The sequence below is a fragment of the Ceratotherium simum genome, chromosome 13, assembly GCF_057802395.1.
Source record: "Ceratotherium simum simum isolate JZ-2026a chromosome 13, ASM5780239v1, whole genome shotgun sequence".
Lineage (NCBI taxonomy): Eukaryota > Metazoa > Chordata > Mammalia > Perissodactyla > Rhinocerotidae > Ceratotherium > Ceratotherium simum.
In genome coordinates, this window is record NC_141912.1 from 4,770,221 (window position 1) to 4,776,727 (window position 6,507).

Consider the following 6,507-nt stretch of genomic DNA (forward strand, 5'->3'; position numbering starts at 1 on the left):
ATAATTCCCTAGCACCTGCTCTAGCCCCACCCTCCCCTGGCTTCAGCACCAGCAGCCTGAAAGAAGCCCAATTCCCACGCATACGCCCTTAACAAAATGGAATTCAAGAGCCTTTTTTGGTGGTAGATAATCAGGAATTACATGGAGGTAAAGAGAGATTTTAAAAACCATTTATTTCTCACTGGAGATGTTTTCTGATCTAATCATAAGAATAGGAGGGAAATGTGTGGAAGAAATACAGACAGTTCTACAAAGGATTCTGGGTTAGGAACAAATATTAAAGGAATTTTCCATTCCAAACGGCCAATAGAAAGTGATAAATCCAGCACTACAGTAACTTATTCTGCAGTTACTAGGTCCAGACCCCAGGAAAGCACTCACTCCATCTGACTTTCCCCTTGATCAACTCACCAATGATCCGCACTTGCCAAGTGCGATGCCCACTGCTCTGTCCTAACCTTCCTTGACATTCCAACAGCAGTTGACACAATGGACCACTCTCTCCTTCTTGCAACACTTTCTGTCCTGACTTCACGACACATTCTGGTGGCCCTTCCTTATCGCCACTGCTATAGCCAGCCACCTAACGTCTCTCTTAGCTTAGACACTGCAAGAGTCCCCTCACAGTTTCCTGTTGGCATTCTTGTCTATCTCGAATCCTCCTCCACTCAGGAGCTAGAGTGGATCATTAAAAACATAAATCAGATCATCACCCCCTCTTAAAATGCTCCGATGGTTCACTGCTGCAATTAAATCAAAGCCAAGCCCTGTACACCAGGACCTACCCAGAGGTGCTACACAATCCGACCCTTCCCCTCTCTATGGTCACATTGCTGGTGTCAGGTCAGCTGTCCCATTCTAAAAGAGGCCTTCCCGACCACTTGCCCCAAAGGACCTCCACCTCATTATGCACTCTCACATCGCCCTGCTTGATTTCCTTCACAAGACTTACTGCCAACTGCATTCCTGTTTATCCATTTATTTACGTGGTAATTGCAACCTCTTCACTACAGTGTGAGCTCCATGAGAAGAGGGACCTGGTCTGTCTTGCTCAGTGTCTGGTTCAGAGTAAGAACTAAATAAACATTAATAAATTAATTGATAATTAATTAGAGGAAAAAATAACAGCCCAAGAGAGAAGGAATAAAACAAACAAAAACAAAATACCCTAGAGGAAACAGATAATACAGGTAACAGAAGAGACCTTGAAAACTTTCTAATCAGTATCTCAGAGAAAAGTAATAGTTTATACATTTAAAATAAGAGAAAGAAGAAGGAGGAGAAGAAACAACACAGGATGCTCACCACAAAAATTAGACAAAAAATTCTTGAATTTTAAAAATATAATTGACAAAATAAAAGGTTCAATAGATGGGCTAGAAAAAAAAAAATGATCTCTCAGATTACAAATTAAAAATGCAGAGATTGGGGCCGGCCCAGTGGTGGAGTGGTTAAGTTCACGCACTCCACTTCAGTGGACCAGGGTTTGTGGGTTCGGATCCTGGGTGCAGACCTACACACTGCCCATCAAGCCATGCTGTGGCAGCATCCCATCTGCCAAATGGAGGAGGATGGTCACAGATGTTAGCTCAGGGCCAATCTCCCTTACCAAAATAAAAGAGAGAGATTTAGAAAAAACATTCAAAAAGTTAAGAGACTTAGGAGGATCAATTCAGAAAGTCTAATATTCACCTAATAGATGTTCAAGAAACAAATGAATGGAAAACGTGCACGACAGAAAACTATTTAAATTTTTCCAGAGCAAAAAAAGAGATGCCAGTCTTCAGACATCACCAAGTCATAAAAAGGATGAATTAAAACACAACTCACACATACACACACACACACACACACACAACACTAGTTACCATCTTGAAATGCCAAATATAAAGTTTCCAGAAAGAAAGAATAAGTTGCCTACAAAAGAATCAGAATCATATTGGCATCAGATTTCTTATCAGCAACAATTCAATGCCATAAAACAATGGAGTATTGCCTTTAAATTTTGAGGAAAATTTATTTCAAACATAAAATTTTATATCTTCCTGGGTTATCAATCACAAATAAGAATAAAATCTAGACTTTAATGTTTATGCTAGGACTCAGATATTCATCACACAGTGATCTTCTCTGAAAGCGTTACTCAAGTATGTACCACAGCAAAACAAGAAAGGAGTGCAAGAAAGTGACAGACACAGTATGTAAGAAACAGTAGTCTTAACCCAGGAGAGAATGAAAAGAAATCCCAGGATGATAGCTGTGCAGCAGGCCTAGAAAGTAGCAGGTCCAAATTAGAACCCAGAAAAATTAGAAAAAGTCAGCAAACTCTAAGAAAAAGTGTATTTGTAAAGACAATGGGTTCCCTGAAAGGAATGGTATAATTTAAAAGTTTTATTTGCGAGATGGATGCATAAAGTAATAATAAAGGTAAGTAGTTACAATATTCTGTCCCTCTTCCCTTTTCCTGGAAATCACTTTTCCTGCTGGTCTTTGAGAGTTTTATTCTCCTTGAAGAACCTGGAATTTTTAACATAGGATCTCATTTCCTTTTCTAGTTTTGCAATCATATTACATGATCTTCATTGAACACAATTATATAATCTTAATGTTATAAACTCTGGACATTGGCTTTTAGTTTTTAGGATCAACCTACAGGCAAAGCAGAAAGGACATATGTGGTTACAGAACAGACTATATGTTATGAACCAAGACATTGAAATGTAACGGCATAGACGGCAGAGGTTAGGAGACCTCCGGAGGTGAGACTGTGAGGGGAAATGAAGAGGAACCAGTTTCCTCATCTTGTATAGTGAGAACTCAAGGGAAACTCTAAAACTGATAGTTCAAGATGTAAAAGTTCCAAATTGTTATTTGAATATTCTATATTATTAATATTATTAAATATTATTATAGTGGTACCAAAGAGAGGAATTAAAAATAAAATGTGACTAGCAGAAAGTAAAGAAGAGTAAAGGAAAGAAAGATAAATTCATCCTTGTTATGGTGGAGAGACAATAGATACTGTCTAAAACTGTATAAATCAAGAAATAAAGAGAAACTCATATCATTTAGATTGTGCCACTAACTACCAGAAAGACTAAAAAGAGAAATTTTAAAAAGTTATCTCTGAGGAGGGGAACAGGCTGAGGTCATTAGAAAAGAAAGAAAACTTTGACTTTTCATTTGTATCTCTCATATCATTTAAAAATTTCTCTTGTACCATTACTGTGGGAAAGTATTATTTTTACAAATTAAAATACACATAATGTTGTATGTATATAATACTTCAATAAAAAATAAACTAAAATATGCATGCAAAAATTAACATGTTATTTAAAATGAAGATCATAAATCCCTAGATATGAGTTAAATACCTGCTTGGCTGAAGTTCCCATTTGATTGGATAATCGGTGAGCCCTCTCCAGCCCTAACATTCAGTGATTCAGTGACCTGGGCCCTGTCCAAGGCTCTAAAGGAAAGGCTACAAATTTGACTTCGGAAACTGTCAACACCACCTCTTCCAGAAGTACATTGTCAGTGCTTCTGACCCCAACCTTATAAGTAGAGGAAGTCTCCAAGAGCATTTCCGTTTCCTTCATCTGATTAACGATATTCAGAGATAGATTCTGTTTTGGAAACAATCCACAGGACAATGCTTCCCTAAGGCCAGCTTTGGCAGAGAGTATCTTTCTTACAGGATTTATATTGCACTTTTACGTGAAGTATCCCATTCAATGCTCATGCTAATGAAAAACCCTTTGAGGTGTACTACTAATCCCATTTAACTGATGAGGAAACTGAGTCCCAGGGCTGTAAGTTACCAGCCCAAGAGCTCTCAGCTACTAAGTGATAAAGATGAGAGCTCACCCATGTCTCTGACTCCAAGTACTGATCTCTTCACTAACCTGGCTGCCTCCAGCATCTGTAAAAACCCAATGATCCAACCTCATACAAACTTTTTAGAGAACAGAAAAAAAGAGGAACACTTCCCAGACTCATTTTATGAGCTAGTGCAAGTTTGGTATAAAAACTCAGGCAAGGACTGTATCGGAAAATTAAAGACCAATCTCATTTGTGAGCATGAATGCAAAAATTCTGAACAAAATACTAGCAAACAGAATCCAGCAAGTTAAAAACATCATGCCTAATGCATTTATTCTAGGAACGAAAGATCAGGTCACCATTAGAACACATATTAATGTAATGTATCTCATTAGTAGGAGAAAAATTATGTTGTGATCTGAATTGATGTAGGATAAGCATTTGATAAAATTCAAAAAAGCATTCATGAAACAAAAAGCAAAAAGAGTTTAATTCCTTTATAAACTAGAAAGAGAAAGGAACGTCCTTAGTATGGTAAAGGGTATCTTCAAATTAACGAGAGCAAACCTTGTTCTCAATCGTGAAATATTAACCTATGCTCTTTAAAATCAAGAATAATAAAAAGTTACGCACCATCCCCACTTCTACTCAGCACTGTATTGGCTTCCTAACCTGTGCACTAAGGCCAGGATAAAGAAAGGAATAAGGATTCAAGAAAAAGGAAACCAAACTGTCATTATTTGCAGATATTATGTTCTCCATAGAAAACTTCCAATTATCTATATATTATTAGAATTAATAAAAGAGTTTAGTAAGTTTGCTACGCAATAAAATCAATATATAAATCAACTGCATTTCTACATACCAGCAAAAAAAGAAGTTAGGAAATGCAATCTTTAAAAAGATAGTTTATACAATAGCAACAATAAAGTAAGATACCAAGGACTAAGTCTAACAAAAGACATGCAAGACCTTTTTGGAGAAAGTTATAAAACTTTGGTGAGAGATACTAAACAAGACCTAAATAAGCAGAGTGATAAAATTTTTCCATGGATAGAATGATTGAATATCTTCAAGATCTCATTTCTCTCCAAACTGTTCTGTAGATTCAATAAAATTCCAATAAAAATCCCAATAAGATGTTTTATGGAATTTCACAACCAAATTCTAAAATGTATAAAGAAGAGCCAAGGACCAAGACAGGCTGAGATAGGTGAATGTGTTGCGCCAGAATCAAGACATATTATAAAGCTTCAGTAGTTAGAACTCTGTGTTATTAATACAAGGATGAAAAACAGAACAATGGAACAAAAAGAAAACCCAGAAACTGATCCACACAAATCAAAACACGATATCTGATAGATCTGGCATTCAGATCAAAAAGGTTATCCATATAGAAAAAAATGAAAATGGATTCCTGCTTCACACCGCACATAAGAAACAATTCCAGATGGATTGGGAACTAAAACAGGAAAAGTAAAACTTTAAAACATTTTTAAAAAATACAAAAGAATATTCTAACGATCTGTTGATAGGGAAGATTTTTAAACAAGCAAAAAAAGCACAAACCGTAAAGAAAAAATTAACTGACTAATAATAAGACTTCTGTTTGGTAAAATCACCATTTAAAAAGTGAAAAGACAAGCTTCAATCTGAGAAGATATTTGTAAAATATAATCAACAAAGAATCTTTGTGCAGAAAATGTGGGAATCCTAATGAATAAGAAAGAAAAAGAACAGAAAATATACAGAAAACATAAACAGAGGTATCTGTGAAAAGGAAACACGAATGGCCAATATTCATATGAAGACACACTCAACCTCATTATTAATCATGGAACTGCAAATTAGGATGACAATAAAATGGCTTTTCAAAAACAAAAATCCAACAAAACCCAGCGTTGGCAAGGAATATAGAACCACAAATATTCTCATACGCCGCTGGCAAGAGTATAGATTGGCTCCCCCGCTTTAGAAAGCAATTTGACATTACTGTGAACTGGTCTGCTCAACTTTTATTCCAACTTCCTTCTAGTGTGCCATCCTATATTTCAAAGTGCAGAAAACTAAAATCTACATTCCAAGACACCCATATAGCGAGGGTTCTGGCTATGATTAAGGCGCGACTTCGCCAATGCGCCCAGTGAGACCTGAACTGAGTTAAGTGGGGAGGGAGGCAAGGCTCAGGGCATTTGCTTTGCTGGCAGGGATTATAGTGGTGGCTTCCCAGTTTTAAAAGGTGGTTTCAGAGCAGAGGCTACTTGGTTCTGGAGCCAGCAGGTCTAACAGTGGCTTCCTGATTTAGCTGAAGTGGCTTCCTAATTGTACCTAAGGCAGTGTGGCTTTGGAGCCAGAACTGTATTGGCAGCTTTCCAATTCAAAATATAGCTTCCTGATGAAGGGAAAAGTGGTAGCTTTCTTGGTGGCCCAGTCCTTGAGTGTGGCTTTGGGAATGATTTCTGGAAGCTCAGCCTAGAGTCTGTCCCTTTGACTCTCCCAATAATTCTGTAAACAATCAATAACCTATAATAAATCCCTTTCTGTTTTCATGAGCTAGAGTGTATTGTGTTCTTTGTAACTGTACCTTGATCGATACACCTAGCCAAGTTGTACTTGCGTATACTATACATCCTTGCAATTACATTCCTAGATATATACCCTAGAGAAACTCTTGGATATGTAGAC